The sequence below is a fragment of the Neophocaena asiaeorientalis genome, unplaced genomic scaffold, assembly GCF_003031525.2.
Source record: "Neophocaena asiaeorientalis asiaeorientalis breed wild unplaced genomic scaffold, Neophocaena_asiaeorientalis_V1.1 scaffold747, whole genome shotgun sequence".
NCBI lineage: Eukaryota > Metazoa > Chordata > Mammalia > Artiodactyla > Phocoenidae > Neophocaena > Neophocaena asiaeorientalis.
The window spans coordinates 1,165,926-1,179,771 of record NW_020172132.1 but is presented as its reverse complement, the minus strand read 5'-3'; positions in this window follow the sequence as shown (position 1 = coordinate 1,179,771).

The window sequence follows — 13,846 nt, the reverse complement described above, 5'->3', positions numbered from 1 at the left end:
CATATTAATACCCTCAACATGGGAGTGCCTACATATATAAAGCAAATATTAACTGAATTAAAGGGAGAAATAGACAGGAATACAATAATAGTAGAGGATTTTAGGACCCCACTTACATCAACAGGTCAGTCATCCAAACAGAAAATCAAAACAGTAAGGAAACATTGGCCTTAAACAACATGTTAGACCAAAAGGGCTTAACATATTTATAGAATATTCCATCCAAAAGAAGCAGAATATACATTCTTTTCAAGTGCACGTGGAATATTTTTCATGATAGATCATATGTTAGACCACAAAACAAGTCCTAATAAATTTAAGAGGATTGAAATCACATCAAGCATCTTTTCCAACCACAAAGGAATAAAACTAGAAATTAATTACATGAAGAAAACTGGAATATTCACAAGTATGTGGAGATTAAAAAACATGCTATTGAATAACCAATGGGTCAAAGAAGACATCAAAAGAAAGATCAAAATACCTTGAGACAAATGAAAATGGAAATGTAGTATACCACAATTTATGGGATGCAGTAAAAGCAGCTCCAAGAGGGAAGTTCATAGTGATAAATGCCTACCTCAAGAAACAAGAAAAGTTTCAAAAAAAACAACCTAACTTTACACCTTGAGGAACTAGAAAAAGAATAACAAAGCCCAAAGTTAATAGAAAGAAGGAAATAACAAAGATTTGAGTAGAAATAAATGAAATAGAGACCAAAAAGACAATAGGAAATATCAGTAAAACTAAGAGCTGGTTCTTTGAAAAAAATAAATGAAACTGACAAACTTTTAGCTAGTCTCACCAAGAAAAAAAGAGAACTCAAGTAAAATCAGAAATGACAGAAGAAATGTTGCAGCTGATACTGGAGAAATACAAAGGATTATAAGAGACTGCTATGAACAAGTATATGCCAACAAATTGGACAACCTAGGAGAAATTGATAAATTCCTAGAAGCATAAACCTGCCAAGATTGAATCATAATGAAATAGAAAATATGAACAGATCAATTACTAGCAAGGAGATTGAATCAGTAATCAAAAACTTCCCAACAAACAAAAGTCTAGGACCAGACAGCTTCACTGGTGAATTCTACCAAACATTCAAAGAAGAATTAATACCAGTCCTTCTGAAGCTCTTCCAAAAAATAGAAGAGTGGGAGAACTCTTCCAAACTCATTTTATGAGTCCAGCATCACCCTGATACCAGACAAAGAGGCCACAAAAAAAATTCATAGGCCAACATCCCTGATGTAGATGCAAGAAATCCTCAACAAAATATTGGTAAACTGAATTTTACCATACATTAAAGGGATCATACATCATGATCAAGTGGGATTCATTCCAGGGATGCAAGAATGGTCCACAAATAAGTCAAGCGTGATATACCACATTAACAAAATGAAGGGTAAAAATCATATGACCATCTCAATAGATGCAGAAAAAGCATTTGACAAAATTCAACATTCATTTATGGTAAAAACTCTCAACAGAGTGGGTATAGAGGGAACCTATTTCAACATAATAAATGCCATTATAACAAGCCCACATCATACTCCATGGTAAAAAGCTGAAAGCTTCTCCTCTAAGAGCAAGACAAGGGTGTCCACTTTTGCTGCTTTTATTCAACATAGTATTGGTAGTCCTAGCCAGAGCAATTAAGCAAGAAAAAAAAAAAAAGCACCCAAATTGGAAGGAAAGAAGTAAAACTGTCACTATTTGAAGATGACATGATAATATATATAGAAAACCCTAAAGACTCCATCAAAAAACTGTTAGAACTAATAAATTCAGTAAAATTTCAAGATAAAAAAAACAATACACAATCAGTAAACAAAATCTGCTGTACTTCTTTATGCTAATGAACTATCAGAATAAGAACTCAAGAAAACAGTTTCATTTATAATTGCATCAAAAAGAATAAAATACCTAGGAGTAATTTAACCAAGGAAGTGAAAGCTCTAAGACACTGATGAAAGAAATTGAAGAAGACACAAATAAATGGAAAGATATTCCATGCTCATGGATTAGAAGAATTAATATTGTTAAAATGTTCATACAAAAAGCAATCTATCAGTAAATTCAATGCAGTCCCTATCAAAATTCCAGTGGTATCTTTTACAGAAATATAACAATCCTAAAATTTGTATGGAACCACAAAGGACCACCAAATACCTAAAGCAGTCTTGAGAATGAAGAACAAAGCTGGAGGCATTTCATTCCCTGATTTCAAACGGTTTTACAAAACTGTAGTACTTAAAGCAGTATGGTATTGGCATAAAAACAGACATGTAGGTCCATGGAACAGAGTAGAGAGCCCAGAATTGAACCCACACTTATATAGCCAATTAATTACAAAGATGAGAATATACAGTGGAGAAAGGACAGTCTCTTCAATAAGTGGTGTTGGGAAAATTGGACCGCCACATGCAAAAGAATGAAACTAGACTACTATCTTACACCATCCACAAAAATTAACCCAAAGTGTTTAATAGACTTGAACATAAGACCTGAAATCATAAAACTACTAAAGGAAAACATAAATGGTAAGCTTCTTGATATAGATCTTGGTGATGATTTTTTGAATTTGAAACCAAAAGCAAAAGAAACAAAAGTGAAAGTTAACAAGGGAGACTACATCAAACTAAAAGGCTTCTGCACAGCAGAGGAAGCCATCAGCAAAATGAAAAGGTAATCTACTCAATGGAAGAAAATAATTGTAACTCATATATCTGATAAGGGGCTCGTATCCAGAGTATACAAACGACACACAACTCAACATCAAAAAGCAATCTGATTAAGAAATGGGCAGAGATCTGAATGGACATTCGTCCAACGAATACATACATATGATCAACAGGTACTTGAAAAGATGCTCAACATTATTAATCATCTGGGAAATGCAAATCAAAACCATAATGAGATTTCACTTCATGACTGCAGAGTGGCTGTTATCAAAAAGATAAGAAATAAAAGCTGTTGAGAGGATGTAGCGAAAAGGGAACGCTTGTGCTCTGTTGATGGGAATATAAATTGGTGTAACCACTATGGAAACAGTATAGAGGTTCCTCAAAAAATTAAAAATAGAACTACATTATGATATAGCAATTGCACTTCTGGGCATTTATCTGAAGAAAATGAAAACTAATTCAAAAAGATATCCGTACCCTCAAGTTCATTGCAGCATTTTTACAATAGCCAAGATATGAAAACAACCTGAGTGTCCATTGATGGATGAATAGATTAAAAAATCGTGGTATATATATACACAATGGAATATTATTTAGCCATAAAAAGAATGAAATCTTGCTGTTAGCAACACCATGGAATGGCCTTGAGGGTATTATGCTAAATGAAATAAGTTGGACAGAGAAAGACAGATACCGTATGATCGCTCCTGTATGTGGAACCTAAAACCAAAAAAACAACAGCAACAAAAACCCCCCACAAAACAAAACAAAAACCTAACAAGCCAAGCTCATAGATAAAAAGAATAGATTGGTGGATGCAAGAGGTGGGGTGAGGAGCAGGGTCGATGGGTAAACTGATTTTTTTTGTTTCTTTAAATAAATTGAATAAAAAATTTTAAAATGTTTGACGGGTGATTGTGTTACTTGAGCACATGCTGTGCCCTGAGAACTGTATTAGGTTATTGGGGGCTGGTGAGAGGGTTTGGGATATGGACCAGGGACAGGAGAAACACTTTAAAGGTACAGAGAAGTCATTCTCATTCTTGGTGCAGTGCACTGTTTAGAAGGGATTATACAGTATGCAGAGGAGGAAAAAAACAAACAGTAAATGCCATGTGATATAGTGGAAAGAAGATCCACTGTGTGGATGTGTGTTTTTTAAATGAAGAAACAGATTCAGAAATTTACAACACTTAACCACTGCACTATAACAGTAAAGATACCAGCTGACATCTGTATAGAGCTTGTGATGTGCCCAGCACTATGCCAAGTATTTTGTATATATTAACTCATTCAGATTTCACAACAAGCCAGTGAGGTGGCTACTGTGCTATTACGATCTCTGTTAAACAGCTGGGGACAGTGAGTCACAGCAATTATAAGTCACTGGCCCAGTAAATGACAGATCTGGGGTTATATCCAGGCAGACTGGCTCCAGATATCAAGCTCCTAACCATGAAGCTATCCCATCCTTTATTCTGTACATAACTGCAGAGCAAGTGTGGCATTAATGTAATGACATTACATTCCACACTCAAAAGTGGTGTGTGTGTGTGTGTGTGTGTGTGTGTGTGTGTGTGTGTGTGTGTGTGTGTGTGTGTGTGTGTGTGTGTGTGTGTGTGGAGTGGGATATCATAACAAAGTCTTCCCCAGAAAAATGAGTCTTGAGTATGGCTTGGAAATCAAGGAAGAATGTGATTTTACAGACAGGAAGCAGGAGGGACAGTTCTGGACAGGGTTTGGCCATCAGCACAGCAGGACATGATAATGTGTGCGGAACACGAGGTAAGAGGCTGCCGGCCATGTGCACAGACAGCAAGGTGGCAGTGGGCTTCGATAATCAAGCTCCTTGTCAATACTGAGTAGGACAGATAGTGAAAGAGCGTAAATCTTGGTCACGGTTATTCTGATAGATTTAGGAAGAAAGGAAAGATTCAGGGTGTATGAGTAGGAGGCATCAGACTGGTTAGTTGGAGATGCCATTATCCAGCGCTGATGTCCGGAGGGAGAATAAGACCCTAAAGGAAAGGCTGAATGACTGAGAATTATTCCTCTTGGGAAAGAAGGCTGAGGAAGAAAATAAGAGATTGGTTTCTTTTTACTAATCAAACTTGTGAGATCCTAGAATGGCTTTTTATGAGACATGTTTTTCTTGTCTGGGGGTCCTTAAAGGAAGCTCAGATTGTGTTATCTATCTTAGTTTAGTTTAACCTTGTTCCAAGGGAGGGTGGGCTGGCAGTCAGAAATTACAAATACACAGCCTGCCTGTCAGCAGCCCCCCACGTCACACCCGCAGCAGACAGTACAAAGCTGATCACTGTGGCACTTTTTCCCCTGAAGCCAGGTCTGGCCCCAGGTATTCAGGAGAGAATTTTAGGAAAGTCTGGGAATTTTCAGATGCTTGAAGGTGACACAGAACTTAGAAGGTGTTTGTCCTCTATGGTTCGTGGATTTTGCGACTTCCCTTAAGAATAGATGATTCTTCCTCCTAAGTATCACCCAACACTGCTTCTTCTACGGCCGTGCCTTCTCATTCGCTTTTGCCTAGATGACTGATAAATGTCTCCTAACAAACTCCCTATCTCCAGCCTTGATTTCCTTCTCATCCATTCTCTGCACTCTTATCAGATTTGCCTTTTTAAGATAGAGTTCTGATGGTGCCATTGCCTTGCTTAGGTGCTGTGATGGTCCCACTTCCTTTTCAGAAGCAACCCCCACACTTAATGTGGGCAGGAAGGCCCCTTCTCATTGTCCTTTTCCTGCTTCTCATTTACCCAAATTTACCGTTAACACTGGATGATCTCACTTATATGTGGAAACTAAAAAAAGCCAAACTCATACAGAGTAGAAACCCTGTTGGTTGCCAGGGACTGGGTGGGGTTGTAGCAGGGGAAACATGGGGATGCTGGTAAAAGGGTACAGACTTCCAGTTATAAGATGAGTAAGTTCTGGGGACCTAATGTACAGCTTGGTGACTCTACTTAACAATACTCTATTGTATACTTGAAAGTTGCCATGAGAATAGAGCTTAAATGTTCTCACCATTAAAAAAAAAATGTAACTGTGAGTCAGTGGATGTGCTAACTAACCTTACGGTGATAATCATTTCATAATATGTACATATATCAAATCATCACAATGTACACCTTAAATTTACACAATATTATGTGTGAATTATATCTCAGTAAAGCTGGAAAAAAAGCCCACAAATTCACCATTATTCTAGGCTTACCAGATTCCTTGGAATTCTTAAAATTCACTGTGCCGTTCCTGCTTTAATATCCATATACTCTCTCCCTCTTTCCTTCTCGACAAAATATACTCACTCCTTTTTTCCTGCCTAACACACATTCTGCTCACGCTTCAAGACTCAGCCCAAGTTCTCAATCCTTCTATAAAACGTTCCCTGACTTTTCCCCAGGACAGCTGGTAGCTCTTTCTTCAGCTCCTCGTGGCCCTTTCAGAGGCAAGGACTTGTCTTTTTCACCTCAGTATCTCGATGCTTAATCTAGTGTCTGGCACACAGTTCATTCTAAAATTTGATTAATAAAAATATACATTAAATGACATGTCAGTATTAGTTTTCCCCAGCCCATTTGGGAATGAATACAGTAAAAGAGAATTGAAACCAGGTTTTCTGACATGCACTCCCTTTGATTTTTCTCCATTTCCATCATTAGGTCAGGCTCTTATTACTTAGACCCCTGAAATGGCCTTGGAACAGGTTTCCTAGGCCCAGAGTTTCCACCAAACGATTCTGCATCCAATCTGTAAGCAGATTAATCTTTCTAAAATTTTTATTTATACCACTTTTCTGTCTAAAATTTTAACCTCTCTTTTTCTACCCAATAAAGTTCAAACTCCTTAGTCATGTATTTAAGGTTTCAAAATCTGTCCCTGAACTACTTCTTTTTTAAAAAAAAAAAATATATATATTAAATTTATTTACTTATTTATTTATTTTTGGCTGTGTTGGGTCTTCGTTTCTGTGCGAGGGCTTTCTCCAGTTGTGGCGAGCGGGGGCCACTTTTCATCACGGTGCGCGGGCCTCTCAGTATTGTGGCCTCTCTTGTTGTGGAGCAAGGCTCCAGACGCGCAGGCTCAGTAGTTGTGGCTCACGGGCCCAGTTGCTCTGCGGCATGTGGGATCCTCCCAGACCGGGGCTCGAACCCATGTCCCCTGCATCGGCAGGCAGACTCTCAACCACTGCGCCACCAGGGAAGCCCCCCGAACTTCTTTTACTGCTTTATCTAACACGACTTCCCAAGCAGAAGCTTCTTGTTGTAGCCACCTGCACCACTTCCTGTGGCCAATACGTACCTGGCCAGTCTCTTGTTTGAAATACCTGCCTCTTCGTGTCAGTCGTCACCACTACAGCTCTCTCCCCCTCCTTGTGCCCGTCCTTCCTCTTCTTTTTTCACATCTACTTTGTGATTCCTTTTTGTACCACACCATTCGGAAGTAATCCCACAATTTCTAATCTTCCCCTGCAACACGTAGGTCATTTATACCACCCACTTGGAACTTGTCACATACTGCATTATCTTAAAGACCTAGAACATTTGGGTTCTAATTCTAGCTTCACTATTGGTTAACAAAAATGACTTATTCATCTTTGAAATGGGAGTGGTGATGGGTACCTATCTCACCTTTGTTAGAGTATGGCAGAGATCAAGTATGAAAATGGTATTTGTGTGAAAGTACTATAAACTGTAGGGGGCTCTTGTTATATTTTATCTTTGATAATTAAGTTGCAATTCTTCTTTTTTTTTTTTTTTTCTTTTTGGCTGTGCCACATGGCGTGTGGGATCTTAGTTCCCCGACCAGGAATCGAACCCACGCTCCCTGCAGTGGAAGCGTGGAGTCTTAACCACTGGACCACCAGGAAATTCCCTAGGTTGCAATTCTTATGAAAGCCAGACCTGCATCTTATACACAGGCACTTCCCCTTTGCATCCTGAGCACTTTGAAGCCTGTGTCTTGCACATAGCAGGTGCTCAGGAAATAGCCCTCGAATGAATGATGAATCATCTCCACAGGAAAGAGAGGGAGCCAGCTCCTTGCCTCATAGGGTTTGTTTGTTGACAAATGAGACTAGGGATATCTAGAAGTGTGAGATCATGGAGATTCTCCTTCCGAGCTTCTCTTCCCTCAAACCCCACCCCCACGTATACTCATACTCACAACTACTTATTCTCCTCTTCTCCCTGCTGTCAGTGTGCTTTAGAAAGTAAAGAGCAGAACCACGAACAGCTAACATCTGCCATTCATTTTACTTTGATGCTTGTGCTTAGGTGAGCCCCTGGATGCTTTGCCCAAGTAGAAGACCTAGGATGTGTTATTGGGCTGAGTGTCTTTTCTTGGTTATGATAAAAATGACAAAGGCCAATGAACTATTCCACCATGTTCTGGAGAGAGAATAATCCAGTCAGAGTTGGAAACTGGATACAGATAGCTTTAGTGCTTCTTGATTTTTAGTGTTTTATTGAAGTCGTGATCTAAAACATGTCCTCGAATGGACACCGCTGCAAAGATTAAAGAACCGTTCTGAACATTATTTTGAAAATGACTCAGAATGAAGGGCCAGTGATGCATCTGGTACCACTGATGCAGCTGAGGCCCCTGAATAAGAGCTTAAATTTTACCTTTGGAATAAAGGTGGAATTTTACCTTTGGAATAAAGGTGGAATATCTGAGGCAGGTGTCTGGGTGTCACCTGAGTGCCATGCCAAGCCACACTGGAACCTAAGTCAAAAAGAAAAGTCAGTAACACTGATCCTGTCTTTAAAAAAATGTATTGTGTTCATCATGGATTTTTTGGCATTGATTTTATTTGTATAATGCTGCATTAAATATTATTTATCTTGATTACTGAGATTTTTGGCTCTACCTTTTAGGTCTGTGTCCAAGGCAAGTGCCTCACTCATCTGACCCTAGTTCCAGCTCTAATTCATTTGATTTTAATGTGTTTTGTTTGTGTGTGCACCGGTAACGAATGAAATAGTTTAAAAATTGTTTCAATTACAAAAAATGTGCGTGCTTCCTTAAGGAAGCATAGATTAAGAAGGTAATGAACATAGATAGTTCATATATAGCCTGAAAAATCATGGAATAATCATTATCCTTATAATAACAATGATTGTTTTTAGATTTCTGCCAGGTGTTTTCCAGAAGGCTTTGGTCACATGTGATAGCTCTCTTCTTGGAATTTATAATCTAGCAACATAGATATACATGCAGGGAACATTTAGATGTGGTTGACATTTAGTGAGCACACACAATGTTCTAGATGCTCTGTGAAGCAGGTTTACATGCTTTATCTTCTTTTATCTTTTTCATAGCAGTCCTGTGTGATAACATTATACCCATTAAGAAAGAGGCTATTTTTTAGAGTACTTTTTGGTTCACAACAAAATTGAGCAGAAAATAACAGAAAGTTCCCATATCCCGCCCCCTGCCAACATCTCCCACTGTCATCGTCCCCCACCAGAGTGGGGCATTTGTTACAGCTGATGAACCTACACTGACATATCAGAGTCCACAGTTTACATTAAGGTTTACTCTTGGTGTCGTTTGTTCTGTGGGTTTGGACAAATGTTTAATGACACATATCCTCCACTGTAGTATCATACAGGATATTTTCACTGCCCTAAAGATCCTCTGTGCTCTACCTCTGCAACCCTCCCCAACCCCTCACCACAACCCCTGGCAACCACTCATCTTTTTACTTTCTCCATAGTTTTGCCTTTTCCAGGATGTCACGTAAGTGGAATCATGCAGTATATAGCTTTTTTCAGATTGGCTTCTTTCACCTAGAAATATGCATTTAAGGTTCTTCCATGTCTTCTCATGGCTTAATAGCTCCTTTCTTTTTTAGCACTGAATAATATTCCATTGTCTGGATGATGATATATCCATTTTCATATGAGGAAAGTGAGGCTCTACACCAAAGTCAGAGTGAGCAGAGGGCTGAGATTTGAGCTCCAAATCTCCTGATGCCAACTTGAGTGCTGTATTCACAAATCTACAGTTGCTTCAGATAAGAACGCAGAGGACATTGTCTAAATATGTATGGATGCAAAAGGAGAGTGCATTGATAGCACCTCGGATAAATGGTGAAGTCTTTGGAGCTTCCTTTTTCCATAAGGCATGTTTGGGACAAGCTGCCATTCTTCCTTTGGTGGTTCCAGGAATGTTTCATGGAGTGAAGGGTCCTTAGGAGGCTTTTAAAAGGCTTCTTAATGAAAGAAAGAGACTGAGATTTGGAAATTTCCCAGGCATATGATGTAAATTGAGAAACGTAGAAGGACATGTGAGTAAGTCAACTTCTTGAGAAACTCCCATGCAAAGCACATATAGTCTTATATACCAGTTATCAAAGTAGTACAACTAAAGGATGACAAAAACAGAACTCTTTCAACAGAATCAAATTTACATTTCTCTTATTTTTATATTTTTCTTCTCTACTGAACAATGGATCTAAAGTGGGTATTAAGTTTGCATTTATTAAGTACTTACTGTGTGTCAGGCTTAGTGCTAATTGCTTTATATGTATCAATTTATTTAATTTTCATATGTTTATAAAGCAGGTTTCATTGTTCTGCCTGTTCTACAGATAAGGAAATTCTGTGTCTAAAGAGAAGAGACTTGCCCGAGATCAGACAGAAAATATTTAACGGAGTGAAGTTTGAACCCATGTTGATCTGATTTCAGAGCCAGACTCTTATTTACTATGATTTGTAGAATCTGGCATCCAAAGTGTGTTAAACTGATGTTAATTATCCTTCATCACATTTGATCATCCTCTCTAGACTTCTGAAAAGAGTCATGCAGGAGAACTTAGCATCAGTAAACAAGCACTAAATCTGTCATTCAATAAGGATGTGCTAAGTACTTCAAGTTGCCCAAATGTAGCCTCGATACTCGTGATAAGAGAAAGGAGAAACATGTTTTATGTCTTTGATATATCTGCAGTTATGTGTAGTTACACCAAACATTTCCACTTCTTAAAAATAGAGAACTAAAGTTATATTGTGAGTTGGCAAATTGGCCAAGTCTCATATATTACCTCAACAGCCCTTAATGAATAGAAGAGAAGCCAACATTTATTGAACACCATGGCAACAATTTTATTCCCTCAATGATGAGGCATCATTTTGTTCATTTTAGAAGTAAGAAAACCAAAGTTCAGAAAAGTGATTCATTCAATTACCAAAGAGTCAGTAAGTGGTAGAGTTAGGATTTCCACCCACATCTGTTTGGCTCAAAAGCCTTTGCTCTCTCTAGTACATCCTAATGCTTCTTATTAAGCTCACTTTTCTGGATAAATGTTGCTTCTGTTTTTTACACGTTGGCCCTGTTGAATGTGGTACTGTTGGGTGCCTTGTAAAGACAGACACGGTTATTAAAAATGCCTATGAGGAGAAAACATGTCAGGACCAAGATGTGAGTTTAATGGTGGCTCTGAAATACTCAGGTGCTCAGTTAAGGGAACACTCAGATTTATCGGTCCTATTCTCTAAACTTCATATTCTCTTTCTACGAGGTGAGTGGAAAAATAGTGTAATAATGACTCAGAAGTTATCTATAAATTAGCTGTATGGCTTTTTGCAACTTCGGACATTGGTTTTCCTCAGTTGCAAAATGAGAAGGGATTGGACACATCGCGTTCCTCAGCCTGTGATTTTATAACACACCTCTGATTTGAAAGTGTGCTTCAGCTGAATCTTCTTAATTCAGGTGTGTAAGCTGGATCTTCATCTTGTAAGATCTTATTTTCTTATTTTTCACTCTAATCACAAAGCATCAGTTACACTTAGACAGCCTTCAGTGCTTTCCGTACTTGCGGTGACTTACGTTTGTGTAGCTCTCGGTGGTTTCTAAGGTTCCGTTACATACTGTGTCTCGTTTTCTCTCTCAATAACTTAGGTGAACAGAGGCAGCATCAAACATAGGTTTGAGTTTCTTCACTTCTTCATCTGCAAAATGTGCATGATATTAGCGTCTGTCTCCTCACCTGGCTGTAAGGAAAAAAATAAGATCACACGCATAGCGTGCTTAGCAGGGGGTCTGCCAGCATAATCAGTGTTGAGCATGTGTTGGCTATTTTTTTGGTGTTTTCCTCCAGATCCACATGTTCCTGATGACAGGGTTGGTCTAGAACCTCAGTGCTCAACTCAAAGAGAAGTGCCGTTACTCATACACTCCCCTGTTTTTCAAGGTCTGGGAGAGAAACTAGAAGGAAGATGTCTTCTGGGCAAAGAGTGAACCATTGGCTTTAATCTTGGGGCTGTAAGTGCTGATATATCCCGTCAATATGTCTTACAGTCTCCCCCTCTGGGTTAGGCACTGTGCTAGGCGCTGAGGATGCTAAAATATAAGGATGGCCCAGTCTTTGTATGCAGAGAGCTCACACATAGTGTGAGAGACAGATATGTAAAAAACAAACAGTGTGCCAGGCTTTCAACAAATGTCATTTTAAATGAATAATGAAAGCAAGTGCAGGGTGCCTTGGAGTGGATAAAGAAGGAAGCACCGGGGCTTCCTTGGTGGCGCAGTGGCTGAGAGTCCGCCTGCCGATGCAGGGGACACGGGTTCGTGTCCCGGTCCGGGAAGATCCCACATGCCGCGGAGCGGCTAGGCCCGTGAGCCATGGCCGCTGAGCCTGCGCGTCCGGGAGCCTGTGCTCCGCAACGGGAGAGGCCACAGCACTGAGAAGCCCGCGTACCGCAAAAACAAACAAACAAACACACACAAAAAGAAGGAAGCGCCTAGGTGCCCGGGGAATTTGGCAAAGTTCTGCTTGAGCTGAGAGTCCTGACTGATGAGTTGGTGTTAGCAAGACAAAAGGCTGGAAGAAGGAAGGACATTACGGATAGTGGGAATGGCGTGTATAGAGGAAAGAATGTGAGAGAACAGGACACACTCGGGGAATGCAAGTACCTCCCTATGCCTGGAGCCCAGCAAGTATAATTTACAGCGAGAGTCTGAGGGGTCGACAGAAACTGAATCTGAGGAAGAGGGTAGGAGTCATACTGCAAAGGGGCTGTATACCATGTAAGGGGCTGGACATTTATCTTGAAAGCAATAGAGTAACATTTCATGATTTCGAACAACCGAAAAATGGCATGTTTGTTTATTTTAAGAGAGTATTCTGTATTCTGGTGTTTATGTGGAGAAGGATTGGAGATTACAATGACTGGAAGCAGGGTTTCGATTACTGCTACCGTCTAGGCAAGAGAGACTTTGGATACAGATTAAGACTTCAGCGGAGGCCTTGGAGAATTGCCTAGGTCGATGAGCTATTTTGGAGTGATTTGGGAGGATTGGTTATTGGGAGTGGAGAGTAATTTCGAGGGAGGAAGTGGAGTTGACTCCCAGGTTTCTAGTTTGGGTGACAGAGTGAATGGTTGGCCATTATTGGCAAAAGGCAAAGAATGTCGTGCATTAGGGGGAGAAAAGGGTGCTGATGATAACTCTTTTTTAGCCATGCTGAGTGCGGGTCATTGAAACAAGTCTTGGGGGACTTTGAAAATATCTCTCTGGTGTTCTGGAGAGAAACCTAGGCTAACGAAAGGAATATGAGTGAGCAGTGTCAGGAAAGTGGGTAGCGGTTGAAGCTTCAGCTATGGAATGGCCCAGGGAGAATGGGAGTGAGAAGTCGTTTTGCTTTGCCTGTGTTTGCAGAGACCAGGGAGTTTCGCTACACGAATGAGATTGCTGGAGAAAACTCCTCTAAGAACCACAGGTCCAGGCATATCACTGGGTCGGCAGAGTAATCAGGAAGCGATGAGGCAGCCAGGAGGTGATTTAGGCTTCCTCCTCCCACCCCTGCTCACCTCTGCCGTGTCACTGCTCTTCTGAGGCTGAATCAAATAAAGGTAAGGAGAAGGGAAACAAGAGAGTGCACTGGGCTACATGTGAAAGACCCATAGTTTATTAGGACCGGAGATGAACCCATTAAACTGGTGGTTGTCATGATGCTGTTGTGTTATTTTTGAGTGTGTGTTCCCATTCCCAGATGCTGTTAGGGATGGTGGCAAATTGACCATCTTAATTATGGTCAGTATTCTTTTATGTGTGAGGCATGTTTTATACAATTTAGTTGTTTTATTAAAAAAAAAATTAAAGACTGTTCCCCCCTCCCCCCACCAAGT